The sequence below is a fragment of the Balaenoptera borealis genome, assembly GCF_965194805.1.
Source record: "Balaenoptera borealis genome assembly, chromosome: 6".
In the NCBI taxonomy this organism is placed as follows: Eukaryota; Metazoa; Chordata; class Mammalia; order Artiodactyla; family Balaenopteridae; genus Balaenoptera; species Balaenoptera borealis.
Genome location: NC_138863.1, coordinates 119,864,189 through 119,881,901, shown reverse-complemented (window position 1 = coordinate 119,881,901; position 17,713 = coordinate 119,864,189). Strand labels below are relative to the sequence as shown.

General features: G+C 51.8%; 1 long non-coding RNA gene and 1 pseudogene across 2 annotated transcripts; both read right to left on the bottom strand.

Annotated features, from left to right (window-relative positions):
- Positions 1-817: 817 nt before the first annotated feature.
- On the bottom strand, positions 818-9,661 carry LOC309630795. Its single transcript, XR_014245938.1, has 3 exons — positions 8,831-9,661; positions 8,115-8,201; positions 818-1,515 (listed from the first exon to the last, which is right to left on the bottom strand). It is a non-coding gene; the product is annotated as an uncharacterized lncRNA (long non-coding RNA).
- Positions 9,662-11,821: 2,160 nt separating this feature from the next.
- Positions 11,822-14,467, bottom strand: LOC309630794 (ubiquitin-conjugating enzyme E2 N pseudogene; annotated as a pseudogene). The gene has a single exon. The product of its transcript is annotated as a ubiquitin-conjugating enzyme E2 N pseudogene (transcript).
- Between the last annotated feature and the right edge of the window lie 3,246 nt (positions 14,468-17,713).

Genomic DNA, 17,713 nt, shown 5'->3' with positions numbered 1-17,713 from the left:
CCTGGTATTTGGTCCACGGATGCTAGTCACCCGGGAGGGGCGTGGTTTGAAGGCGGGAGGGGCGTGGCTTGAGGGCGGGGATCCTTGCAGAGACGGTGCGGGGCTGGTTGTCTGCACTCCACCCTGCAGCCTGGAGAGAAATCCCTTCATCCCTGAGGGGGGATCTGGGGGCTCATTAGTATCCACCCCACCGCTCCCCCTCCGTCATGTGAAACTTTTATAAGGAAAAATCAGGGAACTGCTGTTTCTTGAGGGTCTACTATGAGCTAGGCTCTGTGCTTCATTCTCTCGGAAAATCCTCACCATGGCTTTGCCAGGTGGGTGTTATTACACCCATTTTCCAGTTGAGAAAACAGAGGAGAACGAAGGTCAGTGGTCAGGAGCGTGTCAGAGCTTCACTCCCCGACCTCCTGCTGCCCGGCTCCCTGCCGAGCCCCTATATCCTCTGCATCTCGTGTCCCACCTTGCCTTGTGCAGACCTGCAGCTTGTCCCAGACAGTGGGCATCCTCACCCCTCACCGGGCCAGGCACCAGACAGCCCTCAAGCGCACTGCTGGTGAAACTAGAGGCCAAGCCTGGGGTGAAGCCCTATGAGGCTGACCATCAGGGTCCAAGACCCGGCATGGGGTCCAGGGCAGGGCAAGGCCAGACCCCCGGCCAAGGAAAGGCTGCATTACAGTCTGGTTCCCCGACAGAATCGGAGTCAAACGGGCAGAGGTCAGCTCTCCTGGAAGCCGCCCCGTGCAAGTGTCAACTTACATGCCTGAGGTGGCCTGTAAGGGCATCCACTCAACAGACACTGGACACTTGCCGAAGAGGTGGCTGAGTTCTGAGGCTCCCTCGCGGCCACCAGTCATGGAGGCTCAGCAGAGGAGCACAGGTCTCCCCGACTCTCTTTCTTCCCCACTTTGGACCCTAATCCCCGCATGATGGTGCTCTGAAGTGATGTATTCCCAGGCTGGCAGGGTGGGAGTCCTCAAGTCCATTGAAGAAAGCGCCTCACCTGCGGCTGACCTTGGCTATGACCTTGGGGAAGACCAGAGGTCTTGTGCTGTGTGTAGAGGAAGATAGTGCTGGCAGGGCAGGGGACGGTAAGGGGGGCCGCAGCTGAGATCCCCTGTGCCTTTACCCAAGGCCATTCGGACAGGAGGTGGAAGGCCCAGGTGACTTCCCTCTGTTGCCGGAAGGGGAACCCCTTCCCGGACCCGAGAGCGGGCTCTTGTCTAACACTTAGAAATGAATTGTCCGAAGAGACACACATGCTGACAAAGAAAGAGACTTTATTGGGAAGTGGAGCCCACCCGGGCAGAGAGCAGCAGGGTAAGGGAACCCAGGAGAACTGCTCTGCCACGTGGCTCGCTCGCGGTCTCTGGCTTTATGGTGATGGGGTTAGTTTCCGGGTTGTCTCTGGCCAATCACCTTGCTTGGCCCGTGTCTGGTCTGACTCAGGATCCTTCCTGGTGGCGCGTGCATCGCTCAGGCAAGATGGGTTCCAGCGAGGAGGAGTCTGGGAGGCTGGCAGGACATATTATGGGCTGGCATCTCCTCCCTCCTTTGGGCCCTTCCCGAATTCTTCCAGTTAGATTTTGGCAGCAGACCATGTTCCTTATGGGGACCTTTTGTTATGAGACAACTCATGCAAATGGCCATCACCGTGCCTGGCCAAGGCGGGCAGTTTCAGTCAATGGTTCCCTAACACCTCCAGACAAGGGCATGGGTACCTTTCAAAGGAAGCAGGGGAGGGTCCCCCAGCACCACCTCCCTGGTGGCAGCTTGAGAACAGGGTCTGGCCCAGCATCCCAGCTGGAGGCCTTGATTCCGCGATCTGCTCAGCCTCTCGGGGCTGGACCAGCGCCTTCCACTGCTCCCCGGAGTCCGCTAATCAGACTCATTTTCTCTCCACCACTAGGGCGCGCTGTAGACCCCCGTGCTGTGCGGGGCTGCCAGTATCCTGCAGCAGGACGGCCGGTCCCTGTGAGGCGGGCTTTGCTTCGTTCATTGCTGGGTCACCCGTACCTGGAGCAGAGCGCAGACAGGTAGGTGCCCAGTGAAGAGCAAGTCCCGAGTGAAAAGATGGCAAGGCTGGGCCTTTCCAAGTGTCCCCGCCACCCTGCCTCACCTGTCTATCCACTATCTATCCTCTTCCGCATCATTTATCTATATCTCTCGAAATTTATTTTTTCTAAAGCATCTCAAAGTAAGTTGCAGATGTGATGACCTTTTACCTCTAAATAGTTCAGTGAGTGTTTCCTACATGCAAGGGCATTCTCTGACATATCCACAGTACCATGATTCACGTGAGGAAATTGCAGGGAGCAGGGTGGGCGGCCCAGGGATGCAGAGATGGGTAGTGTGTCTGAGCAGCATTTCTGTGCCGAGGGCCCGGGAGGGGAGGCGGAGGCCGGACTGCAGAGGAGGCAGCCCCAGCAATGGGACAGGCCTGGAGCTAAGTTGAGTGTTGAACTTCACCTGAAAAGCAGGGGGACCCGTGCAGACTCGCGGCCTGGGCAGCTTGGGCCCTGGTGCTCACCTTAGCCCCTGTCTCCCGGGTCCTCCGGCAGGCCACGGCGATAATCCCGGTGGCTGAGGGCCCTCGGTCCACGGGGCTGACCCGGTCACCCTGCTCAGTTCAGCAAGAACAGAATGTACTCAAGGAGCCCAAGGAACAGGGAGTGGAAGGGCAGGGGAGGAACAGAAAAAAGTGAGCGAGAACAAGGGTCTGGCACAGGCCAGGCCTGTTTTGTAACCTGCGTTGACGTCTCCCAGTGGGTGAATCACCGTTCTGCTCCGAGGGCCCACTCCTACCACATCTACACACGGCCTTCCTGCTCCAGCCGCCTGGAGCTGCCCTCCCTGTCCTGCTCCCCGGGCCTGAGCACGAGAACTTGGGGTTGTTCAGAACGGGGTTCCAATCCTACCATGGCTGCTGTGTGAGCTTGAGCAAGTTGCTTGACGTCTCTAAGCCTCAGCTTCACTTCTCTAAAGCCTGAATGGCAGTCTATCCCTTGTAGTTCGTGGTGGGAATTAGCTGGGGTGGTCGGTGCCCGGATCTGGCTCACCTGGACACTCCTGCCAGGGTGCCTGGCACTTAGTAGGTACTCAGTAGGTGTCTGAGGGAGGTAAACGCCTGGCCTGTAGCAGACCCTGGGGAAGTATCAGTTGTCTTATCTGAGGCCTTTAAACCATCCACAGTCACGACCCCCTGCATCTGCTCCGAGGCGGGTAACCCAGTCTGAGCCCACTCTGCTGAAGGTAACGGGCGCTCCTGGTGGGCAGGTCACGGCCACACTCCCCGCCTGCGTGTGTGCTCCCATCCCACAGAGACCCCTGCACATGGAATTACTGAGGAGGGGAAAGGGGGGAGCTCCAGCCAGGGGACCAAGTTGGGGTGCTGATGGAGCTCGTAGGCAGGACTGCAGAGGCTGGTACCGGCCATGGGGGCCCCAGGCACTGCACCGCATGGGGAGAGTGTGGGCGTGCTGATGGGAGGGGTGGGCTGCCAGGGCCCTTCCCCCCAACCCCATCCCCAGGTAAACTGACACCTGGCCCTCCTCCCGCAGGCCTGCGCCTCACCTGCCTCTCTTGGCTGCTCCGGGAGATTTGAAGGTGTTGCAAATCGCCCTATGATGTTCTGGAGCCATACCAAGTCCCTGGCCCGCAGCCCACCCCCCGGGGCTTGGCGCCAGCTGCATTGCCCCTGGGAGACAAGCTGCCTTTTAGGACTTTGGTTTGAAGGGCTGGGTCAGCGGCATCCTCACCTGGCTGGCAGCGGAGAGGCGCCTCTTTGAGGGTCAAGCAGAATCAAGGTGATCAGAGGTCGCAGCGCCGGGCCACTCCCATCCCAGGCCCCAGCCACCCAAAGGTGTTTCTGTGCTGAGCGGGGTAGAGGCTAGGAGCCTGTGCTCTGGAACCAGACAGCCTGGGTGCCACTGACTCGCTGTGTGACCCTGGACAACTGCCTTGCCCTCCCTGCTCAATTCTCTCATTGGTAAGATAGAGGTGGGAAGAGTCCTCACCTCAGAGCAGTGCTGTGCCAGGTAAATGAGTTAATGCAAGTAAAGAGTTCCGAGCAGCCCCAACTCGTGGGCGCTGTGCAAACGTGAGCCATCACCTCGAGAATGCAGGGACAGCACAGATCCTTCCCTCGCCTGACCCTCCAGCCCTCTCTGATCCAGCCCCGCCCACCATCCACCCTCACATTTGACCTCTCCCTTCCTTCCACGGCAGCCCCAGGAGCCACTGTGCTTCCCTGAGCTCCTCCGCCCACCCATGCAGGCTGACTCCTACCCCCCACTTTCCTCACCACTCAGCTCAGTCATCCCCTCCTCCAGGAAGCCTTCCACTTAACCCCATAACGTGCTAACCTCCCCCAAAGCCTGCGGGTTTGAAGAAATGGAGGCTCCGAGAGGGGTGAAGCTGCCAGAGCAGAGGGTTGGGACTTGGCTTCCGGGCTGGCCAGCTCCAAAGCTGGTGCCCTTCCCTCTAGCCTTCCTGCTTCCCTCTGTCAGGGTTTGTTGGGGGGATGCTGGAATGTTGCTGTGAGGCTTGGAGGGGCAGCAGCCATTTTGTCACCATGAGGCAATAAGCATAAAGGAAAAGCATCTCAGAGAATTTGAAGCCAGATGTATTCTTATCTTCTACAACATCTAAAGAAGGAATGTTACTATCACAGCCATTCAGAAGGGGAGTGTCACAGAAGCAAACACTGGCAGTGCCCACTCCAGCAATGCCCATGAGAGGGAGGCTTTTTAGTCAATGCCCTTTCAGAATTCTGGACCCATCGGCTTATCCAGCTCTCTCTGTGCCACATTCATGCTCCAACTCACGAATGGTTGTTGGTTTTCTGACGAAGGTCTGCTCTGGGGGAGAAGGCACCGTCACAGGCCAAGAGTGGTTTCCATCATGTCCCAGGACTGCTCATTATAGACAAATGCATCGGCCTGAAGGTTTACACATATGAGTCCATCCCGAGAGATGGAGCTGTGAGTGGGGTGTCCCCTAAATCAGATTTCCAAAGCCTCGCACTGTGGGACTCTTACCCGTGAGCCTGAGAACTACAAAAGATGTGCAATGCCTGTTGAGTGAACAAGGGAATAAATCTTCCCTCCCCCACTGCAGCTGGGTTCCTGAGGGCAAGATTTGCACGTGTTTCATCCCCAAGTGCCCAGAATGGGTCCCGGCCCTTGCAGGGGTTCCCAAGTTGGTGCGGAGGATCAGTGGCTGGTCAGGGTGGGCAGTGAGACCTCCAGGGAGAGGAGGAGCCGCCCAGAGGACAGAAGCCCAGTTGCTCCTATCCACTGCTCCCGACACCTTAACTGACCCCAGGTGCCCTGGGGACCCTCAGCCCATTTCCGGAAGCACTGAAGGGACATGTCTCTCCCAGACACCTGAGTCCCTGCCACTGTCTTGGGCTGTGGTCCAGGGCTGCAGGTGGGTTTCCTACAGAGGAACCGCTCTTCGAATCCGCTTTACTTTTCCCAGAGTCTTTCTCTAGAGGGTTTCTGGGTTCAATGTGGTTACTCATCACACAAGGGTTTCTTGAGCCCTCCACGTGGGTAAGGATTGAGATCTGGCTGCAGACTGGATCCCATTAGGGTTCAAGTCCAGGTTTGGGTCAGGACCAGACTTGGCCTCCTGGATAAGGGTAAGGTTTAGATCCAGATTAATTTTAGAGCCAGGCCAGAGGGTCAGTTTTAGTTCACGCATTTGCCCATCTCGTAAGATGTGGAAATTGGAGTCAGAGTTTATAGGACTTGACCCTCCGGGACCCCTGTGACCCGCCACTTCCCCGCCTCGGCTCTCACTGCACCTGCCAGTAAAGGGCTGACGGGCTCTTGTGAGTTTTCTCCCAGGCCGTTTGGTGATGACACCAACTTCCCACGGGCAGGGCCCTGGCCTTCCACTCACTGGGCAACCTGCAGCTTTGGCCAGATGGCTGGGGGAGCAGTGCTCGTATCTGACAACCTGGCCAGGTGCACTCACCTCCCGCCGTCCCGGTGTTCCTTCACTGCCAGCCTCCCACCCTCCCCACCCGGCCTTGACCTCCAGAGATGAATGGCAATGCTGTCAGAGGTCCCAGCAGAGCCAAATCCCCGGAGCCTTGTGAGCCCAGGATCAGAGGCTGGCTCAGGGCGGGCAGACAGTTATCTCTGGCGCTCGTCCCGCTGAGATGGGGCTGCCGCACTGAGAAACACCTCAGAGCTGCTCTGGGTTTGCTCAGGCGAACGGGCCCAGGCAGCTTGGGGGGAAACCGAGGGCAGGGGTGTGGGAGAGGGTCAGGGGGACAGAGGAGCACTGGCTCTGGGGCTGCCACCTCCTTCTGGAGAGAGGGAACACGGTGTACGTGCGTGTCCTCAACCAGGAAACCTGATGCTTGTTGATCTTGAGCGCCTGCCGGAGTCTTGGCCCCGGTTCTGGGCGCGCACCATCCAGCCTGCGAACGCCGGATCTGGGGGCTGGCGGAGGAGGAGGCGTGTGGGACGTGGGTGGACGTGGGTCCCTCTGCCATCAGGGCAGCCAGCGAGGCAGCACCTCCTGAGGGACAGCGGGAAGGGTCCCTCGTGAGCACCTACTGGACACCGGGCATTGCTCTCAGTGCATGGGGTGCATTCCTTCATTTCATCCTGGGAGCAGGTCCGCAAGGGTTCAGCCTCATTACGCAGAGGAAGGAAGAAGGAAGGAAGGAAGGGTCAGCGAGAATCAGTTACCCAGTGAGCCAAGGAGGCAAGGATCACAGCAGGTGCAGCACGAGTAAAACCCAGGCCTCGGCTTTTTTTTTTTTTTTTTTAAAGAACACCCTTCCTGTGTGACAGAATAGAGGCCCGAGTGGTTCTCAAACCCACTATCTTGACCTGGGTTCACCCAAGCAGAGACTGAGGCTCCTGGCCTCTGTGTGAGACCTTTTTGGGGGGAGTGTGACCCCTGGGAGATGGAGCGACGGACAGGGGAGTGAACGGGCTGGGACGGAGAATGCACGCTCGCATGTGATTGATGGCAGACCCCTGGGTCCTGGCTCTGAGAGCCGCATACACTCTGCCTGGGGGAGGGAGGAGGGGGATTTCTCCTCAGGCCCCTGCATCCCACCCTTTCTTGTTGTCACTGTGTGGCCGCCAGGCAAGGTGTGCTCAGTAGATGAGAACTCCGAGCTGGTCCCCGCAGAGGTACCCAGGTGGCTGGATCAAGAGGCAGGTGAGGTCCAGAGAGCCATGCAGACAAAGTGGCCGATGTGCCCGGTCTCCTCATCCTACAGCTGGGGACACTGAGAGGGCACGTGAAAGGCCATGCCTTGGTGGCTGAGGACTGGCGTGAGATCACTTGACACTCAGACCACTGAGGTGACCACGGTCCCTGGCAGGTGGCAGGCAGAAAGAAGGTTGCCTGGCTCTGGGTGCAAATGTAGAGTCTCTGTGTGTGTGTGTGTGTGTGTGTGTGTGTGTGTGTGTGTGTGTGTGTGTGTGTGTGTGTTATATAGAGAGAGAGTTTTTGGAGCGACAGATAGGTGGCCAGGAATGGAGCATGAAGACAGCCCTGTCTGGAAAGTTCTCAGGTGTGTGTACCCCATATAAAGAAGGATGCCCCCCACCCCGCTCCAGGGCTGGGAGGTCCGAGCCCAGTGTCCAGGCCCCCATTCCAGCCTTTGGAGGGGTGTCAGGCCGGCCCAGGCCCAGCCAGTGCCGTGACATGAGTCACTCCCGGGAGGAGAGGGGACGGGGGGTGGGGAGCGGACAGCCCATGTCCTGGGCTGTGGAGCTGTTCCCACTGGATCTCGGGTAGCCCAGGGGCCTAGAGCGAGAATGATGAGTAACTGGGCTTCGGCATCCAAGTAAAACCTACCCCAAACCCCAGACCAAACCGCCTCGGGCGCCTGCCAGCTGCCGCTGCCAGAATCATCAATACACATTGTTCCCCTAGACGGGTCCCCTCTGCACTTTCAACCACGGGTTCCGGGGACGGGCTAGGTGTGGCTCACACCACGTGGACAGACACAGCTTAGTGAGATCTGTTCCCCAGGCCACTCTCCCCACAGCCTCCAGTGACAGGGTCATGGGGAGGAAGGCAGCTCTCGGGCTGGATCGGGGTGGAGAGCCGGCACCAGGCCCTGAAAGCTGGCTGACCTTGGCCTCCGGTTCCTCAGCTACTCAACGGGGTAATCACGTGGCCCTCGCGGTCTCATAGGGTCGGCGTGAAGGACGCAGGAACTCCTGAGAGAAACATGGAGGCGGAGTGAAGTGCAGTGTCCCTGCTACTTCTCAGCGTGCTGGGAGACGTCAGGCTTCGGGCAAAGGGTGGGGGGATCCTGGTCGCACGGGCCTGGGTTCCCACGTCAGCCTCCTCTATCCAACGCGCGTGACTTTCTAAGCTTCAGTTTCCTCATCTGTGAAATGGAGCCAGTGAAGCTGGCCGGCTCGATGGTTGGGAGAAGCTGGAGGCTGGGCAGGCCTGGCTCTCAGCCCAGTGCTGGGGGCTGGGGGACTTGTGACCATGACACAGCGACCCTGCAAGGTGACTCTCTAGGTCAGGCCAAGCATCACGGACAGAACAGTGCCCACATCCTCTCTGGGAGGCCAACGTCAAGACACACCTCTTCCGCGAAGCCCTCTTGATTTCTTCCAGCGCTGGCCTGGGCCCCTCCTCTACACAACTAGATCCCACGGCCTCTCGGCCATTCTTTTTAGCTCTTAAGCACTGCAGGGGATACTGTGATTGGGGGGGGGGGGAGTGGACTGTCCAGCAGATTTGCCCCTCGCCCTATTTGAGAGGAAAACCCCTTTAATGTGATATTGGCAGGAAATAAGCCACCCACTGTGAAAGGGGGCAGGTGTACCCTCACCTAGTTCCTGGGCATCTTGACCAGGCTTGGTCAAAAGGACACTCCCATCCAGGGCTCAGAATCTTAAGTGGTGACATCATTCAAAGGGAGAGTTGGCCTCTGTTCCCCGTGGCTGCGTCTGTGAGCAGGAGTCCTGGAGGCCAGCCGTGGTGGGGTGGACCTTGCTCAGAGCGCCTGGGGGTGTGGCTTGGCTCTGCTGTTCGCTCCTGGCCTCCTTTGGCCCCTGCTCACTTCCTGAGCTTTGTTCTCCCACCTTCCTGCCAATTCGGAGCTCTCTGGCAGCCAGAGCTGGGTCGGCTCTCTGCTGTTCACTCAACACACATATTTGCCTTTGCATGATACCAACTGTTCCAGGCGAGCACATGCTCTTTCCCTCAAATGGATTACACCCCCCCGGGGGCAGAAATGCTGCCTTACACCCTGATGGATCGCCCACCGAATGCCCCCCCGTGGGCATGTACACCATGGTTAACTTAATGAACACTGCTGTGTGTTATGTATGAAAGTTGTTAAGAGGGTAAATCCTGAGTTCTCATCACAAGGAAAAATATTTTTTTCTATTTCTTTAATTTTATATGTGTATGAGATGGTTGGATGTTCACTGAACTGACCTTGAGAATCATTTCATGACATACGTAAGTCAAATCATGATACTGTACACCTTAAACTTATACAGTGCTGTGTGTCAATAATATCTCAATTAACCTGGAAGAAAAAAAAAATTTTTTTTAATCTTTTTTCTTGGTTGAAGTTTCCAAAGGTTTATATTTCCTCTCCCAGAAAAAAGCATGAGTTCCTTGAGGAACAAGACTTTGTGTTTTTCACCTTTTTAGCCCTTGTTTTACTGCGCTTTGTTTTCCTGTGCTTTTTAAAAAAGAAATTGAATGTCTGTGGCAACCCCGTGTCAAACAAGACTATTGGTGCTGCCATTTTTCCAACAGTATTTGCTCACTTCGTGCCTCTGTGTCACATTCCGGTAATCTTTGCAATATTTCAAACTTTTTCATCATTATTATATTTGTTATGGTGATCTGTGATCAGTGATCTTTGATGTTACTATTGTAATTGGTTGGGGCACCGTGAACCACGCCCCTCTAAGATGGCAAACGTAATCTATAAACGTGTGTGTCCTGACCGCTCCACCCACTGGCTGTTCCCCAATCTCTCTCCCTCTTCTTGGTCCTACCTGTTCCCTGACACACAACAATATTGAAATTAGGCCAATTAATAACCTTACAATGGTCTCGAAGTGAAAGGGGGAGTCAGATAAAACACTAGAAAGGAAGCTTAGTGAGGAAGGCACGTCGAAAGCCGAGACAGGCCGGAAGCCAGGGGCCTCGTGCCACCGTTAGCCACGTTGCGGATACAAAGGGAAAATTCTTGAAGGAAAGTGAAAATGCTGCTCCCGTGAACTCACGAATGATAAGAAAGCCAAAGTGGGGAGGGGTGTGGCTGGAGGGCTGGACACCCCTCTGGAGCTGAGTTACCTAAGACAGAAGATGATTTTCCCCTCTCTTTGGATTTCCAGCCCTTGGTTTGGGGCAAAAAGAAAACATCTGCACGTGGCAGATGAAGGAACTTGCTGTTTTGTGATTTCCCCAGCAGCACGTAGGTAAATAATTATTATCAGTTTGGCACGGTTGGGTTCAAGGGTGAATACATGAGTCTTTCAGTACTGATGGTTCTAGGGAAGGGACGGGAATCTGAGTCATTACCATAAAGTCTTAGTGCATGAAAAAGCCAGAGGCACCTCCCAGGAGCTGGGAGAGGCGGCAGAACAGGGTAGAGCTGGGTTTGGCCTTGGATTTTTACAGCCAGCATCCCTGGGCAGTCGCTTTCCATGTTTATACAACAGAGATGGTTGTTGCCTGGATTTAATACATGTTTTACAGTTGGTTATAATTTCTGACATTGGAAATGTCCCCACGTGTCATGGAGCGGTCAAACTTCCTGAAGAACAGAGGAGAAAAATTCCCCAGGGTCGCCATGGCAATGGAAGTTGTCACTATGCCGGGCCATAGCCAACATCACTTTGGATCTGGACCCTGGATAATGTTGCACTGTCCGGGCTAATTGTCCATTCATTCATTTATCAGTTTATTTGTTCTACTAATTTGCTCCTTACTTATGACCCTACTTGGTTCTGGTCATTCTCCTGCTCTGACGTCCAGGGCAGCCTAGATGAAAAGATGAATAGTCAAGACGGGAAATTCTCTGACACTTTTTCTTAATTTCCTGTGCCAGCTTGTCTTTCTCAGGCCAGGCTTTAAATATTGGTGAGCAAGGAAATGCAAAAGACAAAGCCTATCTGAACCTCACTAAGGCATGTGGTAAAATTGTGTGCAGTCTCCTTGTGGACCAGACAGACAGAGACCATGTCAGGAGCATTGGTGTTGCCCCTTTCTAGCTGTATTCCTTGGCGAGTTACTTAGTATCTGTGACCCTCCTATCTCCTCAGCCTGCAGCGTAAGGATAAAACTAATATCTACTAGGTACCCAGAACCCTGCCAGGGCCTATGGTAAGCACATGACATGTATAATCTGATTTTTGTCTCACAACAACCATATGAAGTTAGGACAGCCAAGTCTTTCCTTTCATAGAAGAGGAAACTGGGAACTTAGAGAGGTTAGTACTTGTCCCTGGTCACAGGGCTGGTTGATGGTTTAAATGTCTGAAAACCGGGCTTCCCTGGTGGCGCAGTGGTTGAGAGTCTGCCTGCCGATGCAGGGGGCGCGGGTTCGGGCCCTGGTCTGGGAGGATCCCACGTGCCGTGGAGCGACTCGGCCCGTGGGCCACAATTGCTGAGCCTGCGCGTCTGGAGCCTGTGCTCCGCAATGGGGGGGGCCGCGATGGTGGGAGGCCCGCGCACCGTGATGAAGAGTGGTCCCCGCACCGCGATGAAGAGTGGCCCCCACTTGCCACAGCTGGAGAAGGCCCTCGCACAGAAACGAGGACCAAAACAGCCATACATACATACATACATACATAAATTAAAAAAAAAAAAAAAAAAGAATGTAAGCAGACAAGAATAGCATTAAAAATATAAAAAAAAAAAATTAAAAAAAAAATGTCTGAAAACCAGTTTCACACATTTTGTTTTGTATTTTGGGTGTTCAAGGTGGAAGGGTAAATTTGGTCCCTATTAGTCCATCATGCCCTTATTCCTTAGATGGCCCCTCAGGAAGGGCTTGTAGGACAGTATTCCCCGAGTAATCATGTTCATAACATTTTTCTATGGTCTTTTTACATAGAGGTTTATTAGGTTGATGCAAAATCTGTGACATATTGTTTGAATGTGTTGGGTATGTTACTCCATTGTCTTCTGGCATGAAGCATTGCTATCAAAAAGTCTGATGATGGCGTGGTTATATTTCCCTTTTTAAGTAACTTGGTCTTTTTGCCATGATGCCTAAAATAATTTTTTCATAAAGTCCAATAATTTTACCAGACTATATCTTGAAATTGGCCATATAGGTTACTTTCTCTAGGATTGTGGTATGCTCTTGCACTACATAGTCACAAATTCTTTTATTTCAGGAATGGTCTCTTGAATTATATATTTTAGTCTTTGTTCTTTTCCTTTGCTTTCATGGACTTTCTTGAAAAGTCCATTATTATACATATGTTGTATCTTCTTTGCTTTATCTTTTATATCTATCGTTTTCCTTTCAGTCCTTTTTATCTCTTTTAAAATAGTTTTAAAAATATGTCTTCCTTTCCATCTTGTCTTTATCTTAAGGCATTATTGTGTTTGTTCTTTCTTGTGTTTCTTCTATTTTAGTCTTCATTTTTAAAATAATTTTTTCTTTTTTCTAGTTATGTCCCAAGTTCTGTCACTTCTCTTTTCGAAGCTTCCTATTCTCTAGTCACCTCATTTATAAGATTTTCTAATTTTAATTTATACTTTTCTTTAATAATTTTTATCATTTTCATAATACATTTTAGCTTGCTTTTTAATATTGGATTATAACTTCTATCTCTTGTATACATGTCTTTCTGGTGTGTTTTATTGTCTGGGGGGGATATTTATTCTCTGGTTCTTCTATATTATTATATATACATATAATACTCCCCATTCTCTTGTTTCCTCAGAATTATCTTCTTATGGGGTTTGATTGTTCTTTTTTCTATTGTTCACTTTTTATCTGCAATGCATTTTTCTTGTTCTTAGCATGTAATTGTGTGTCAGAATAGCTTTTTTGGCTTCATCTCTGTAGAGTTCCCTGTTTTTTTTTTTAGAATAACAAAAAGTATTTTACTGAAACATAAGATTTACAGAAGTTTCCAGACAAGCCATACAAAATGGTCATAAGCTATTACTTGAAGGGAGGATTCTACATTTGACAGCAAAGTCACAATGTTGTTAGTGAGGGCTGTGATGTTTGTTTAATGTTCCCGTGTTGGTTCAAACAATGAAGCTTGTCCATCTACAGCATCTGAATAAATAGAGAGCATATTCTAAAGAACTGGTTAGCTGCTTTTAACCAGTGCAATTAGATCACCATAAAAAGAGGGACAGGAGCCCATAAAATAAACATAACTACCTCCCCCCCCCAAAAAAAAAATAATAAAGAAAAACACCCACATCCCTGCAGCTAACCCTGACAACTCTCTTCATTCACAGTGCTTTATACTTAACCCGTGATGGGGGAAACGAATACAAGCAGATAGGGGCCACTGTTTCTAAATGTTTCGCAGCAATCCAGATGTTACTTCTAGCCTCTGCTCATGTTTTACAGCAGTGAATCAGGACGAGACCTAGATTTGCTAATGTGCATTTCATCACCAAAGGAGTAAAGATGTCTGGGCTTTTATGCTGCAGTGTTTCTAAGACTATGTCCATTAAATGGAAACAAAAAAGGAAGACGTCTCGGCAGAACAGGAGAAGTGATGCACATCTGATGATCAGATCGATTTAGATATTATTCGTGGCATATGGCCTAGTCCATGCTCTAGGTGTTTCTGTGGCTTGGGCTTCGTTGGTCTTCCACTGCTCCGACACATCATTTGCTAATGATCATCTGGATTGGGAGCGCTTAACAAAGGCTTGATCAACAGCAGAACTGTGCCAGATCTGCAGTGCTGGGCACCGCTCAAAACATATTCTTCCCAACTTGTCTACATTAGGATGACAAATTCTGGTCATGAAACATACTTTAGGGGCTGCCATTGGGTATTCATCTGGAAGGAAGAGTTCAAGTTTAAAAGTCCCTACTTCAAAGGGGGAACCCTGGGGGCCAGCAAGGACCACATGAAAATAATAGGTGTTGCTCTCATCTGGTTCTGCTTTGATGCTGGGAACTGGTCCAACCAGCAAACGCTGGGTTTCCTTGATAATCCCGTGGGGCAGCCCGGCCATCTTATCAGATCCCAAGTTGGGCCTCTGGTCTCTTCTCCCTATAGCTCCCTCTTACATTGTTTTCACAAGGTGATTAAAAGCATGGCCTCACACTCTTGGAGATCTGACGACTCTCTTCCCCTCTTCTGCATTTTGTTTTTTTAATTTTTAAAATTAAAAAAAAAATTTATTCATTTATTTTTGGCTGTGTTGGGTCTTCGTTGCTGCGCGCGGGCTTTTCTCTAGTTGCGGCGAGCGGGGGCTACTCTTGGTTGTGGTGCGTGGGCTTCTCATTGTGGTGGCTTCTCTTGTTGTGGAGCACGGGCTCTAGGTGTGTGGGCTTCAGTAGTTTTGGCTCTAGAGTGCAGGCTTCAGTAGTTGTGGCACACAGGCTCAGTAGTTGTGGCTCACGGGCTCTAGAGCGCAGGCTCAGTAGTTGTGGTGCACGGGCTTAGTTGCTCTGCGGCATGTGGGATCTTCCTGTACCAGGTCTCAAACCCCTGTCCCTTGCATTGGCAGGCAGATTCTTAACCACTGTGCCACCAGGGAAACCCCCCCCTCTGTTTTTATCTGGACCTTTCTTTCCTTTGCTTCTACTCTCCTTATCCTGCTCAATTTGGATTCTCCTTCTATCTGTTTCTTCTCAGTCTGGATCTCTGTTTTGGAAAAGAGCTTTGATTTGTTTGTTTGTTTGTTTTAAAGATTTTTTTTTGATGTGGACCATTTTTAAAGTCTTTATTGAATTTGTTACAATATTGCTTCTGGTTTATGTTTTTTGGTTTTTTGGCCCCAAGGCATGTGGGATCTTAGCTCCCCGACCAGGGATTGAACCCACGTCCCCTGCATTGGAAGGCGAAGTCTTAACCACTGGACTGCCAGGGAAGTCCCTGATTTGTTCCATTTCATGAGTTCAAGGGCCCATACTGCTCCAGTGCTATCAGCTCTGTCATATGGACCCATTGCACTTGCCCCCTTGTTGGATCCTTCAAAACCTTCCCAGTTCTCAGACTGGCCCACAGCACTTTCCAGTTAGTTCACCCTAGTGACTTGGGGCTTCTTCTGTCTTAGGAGCGTTAGGAGCCCAGTTGTCACCCTACGCACCATGCAGTCCTGTAGCTACCAGTGGGTTGTTCCCACCCCCTCCTATCAGGGGAATACTGGGGAGATCTTACCACCTAGTTTTGTTGCAGATGTTGTCCGTGGGTCTTTAGTTTTGCTGTCTTCGTTGCTCTGTGGGACAATTTGGGAAGATTTAAAAATACCACCACCGTCTTCTAAGAATTCCGGTGTGTGTTGACTATTTTTTTGGTTTGCATAGTTCAGCTCTTAATCTTTTCTGTTGATCCCAAATAAGAACCAAGACTGATACAAAAGTATTACCATACAGGAGATGCAAAAGAAGTGGGGACATGGCTTCCAAATAAAGTGGTCACAGGCTGTGATTTCAGTTCCCCATTAAAGAGAGCAGAACATTTCGACCGTAAGAAGTGATGACCTGCCCCCTCCACTCTGGTCAGCCCCTTGGGTGCAGCATTGCATTCTGCTCTGTGCGCCAGAGTTTTAACAGACACTCATCTGGAAAGTGTGTTTAGGAAGGAGAGGCAGTTTGAAAGTAGGCTACAAAAGTAATTGTTGAGGGAATGACCATAACTGGTATAATTTTCCGACTGCTGCTCTATGCCAGGCACAGTCAACAAACATTATTGATATAATCTTTACGGCAACTCCATAAGTGCTATTCTTGTCATTTCCGCTTGATAGACGAGGCTTCAAGACATGAAGAAAGTTGTCCAAAGTAACAGAGTCAGCAGCAAAGCACAAATCTATTTGTTTCCAAACCTGTGCTTTTAGACATTTCAGTAAGGAAAAAATTAAGATTTTTGAAAACAGTTTGGCACCATATGACTCTAAGAATGTTCCAGAAGGAAGGACAGGACTAACGTGAATTGATGACTTTTTACATGCCGGTCACCGTGTAAAAGCTGTCTAACTTCATCCTCAAAAACAAAAACAAACAACCAAACAAACAAACAATAAGAAGCATGTTTCATTACCCTAAAGGATCAGTCAGGACCCCGTCAGGAGATAGAAACCATATTTATACAACGAGAAATTCATTTAAAAAGTGTTAACCAGGGGGACTTCCCTGGTGCTGCAGTGGTTAAGAATCCAATGCAACCAAAAAAATATAAAAATGGTTAACCAGGTATAAAGTTGTTAATTAGGTAACTGAAAAAGTAAGAAGGAAACTAAGTTATTGCCAAGGTAGTAACTGCTGGAAGCATCTAGTACCCTGGGGCTGGCGAAGGGGTGGAAGAGATTAGAATTATTAAAACTTAATAATTTTACCTAATTAATTAAATTGTAATTGGAGGAGAGGGCCTGTGGAGCTGACACTCAGATCTCTGGAGTGTAGGAGGTGCTGCTAGTCTGGGGCTGAGTCTCTGAGATGCAGCCCCAAGGGGCTGGTTCTACGAAGCCTGGGAAGCTGCAGACTGGATCCTGCTGCTGCTGTGGGAAGGAACTCCTGCCATGGGGTGAAGCAGTGTGGCTGGAGTGTTGGAAAGCAGACGGGGGAGGAGCAAGTCCTGTCCTCCTCCGCCGGCCCTGCCTCCTCCCTCCAGCGCCCCCTATGGGCTGAACCTAAAGTAGCGCCAGCTGGCGATGCAGAAATGTGGTTTCAGCAGCCCGGCCTCAGCATCACAAGGCACAGGAGAGAAGGGTGGCAGGAAACAGAGGCTCAGAAACGTGCTTCAGGGCTCAGGGCTGGTGAACCACTCCCACTCCAGTCTACTACCCAGCCTTCTGCACCACTGGCTGCTTTATGGCCACTTTGTTCATTTCCTACGGCCCAGGGGCCGACCTAGCCTCCTTCTGGCACTTCTCTGCCCTTGGCAAGAGCTCTGGCCTCCATGGGAAGCACAGCCTGACATGCGGCCTTGGAGCTCGGGTCCCAGGAGCCCTGAAGCACGCTCTGTGCTCCCCCCTACGCCCCCAATCTCTGGTGACACATTCCCTGACTTGGCCTGAGCCCCTGTCCTCGCAGGCCCAACTTCTCAGTGGTAACTGATGCTGGGAACGAAGAGACCAGCTCAGCCCAGTCTGTCACCTGCCTCTCAGAAGCCTCAGGCACCATGGCGGGGCCAAGCCCCTGAGGCAGGTCCCCAGAAGACAGGTCTGCAGGGGGCTTCACACATGCTGGCCCATGTTCTGAGGGGCAGGACATTGGTCCCGAGAACAAGGAGACTTACTCTGGGGTGGTGGGCTCGTGGGGGAGGAGGAGCCCTGTGTCACTCACCCATCCCACACAGGCACCCCGCAAAATATGTACTGGGGGCAGACTATGTGGCAGGCGCAGTGCTTGCTCTGAAAATACAGTGGTTATGAAGTTTCCATCACCCGCCATGATGGAACTCGTGGCCGAGTGCAGGAGCCAGACCATAGCCAAGTCAGGAGAGGCCGAGTGCAGGAGCCAGACCATAGCCGAGTCAGGAGAGGAGACAGGCGTGAATTTCATTCTCTCAATTCTGGTGTGCAAAAAAAG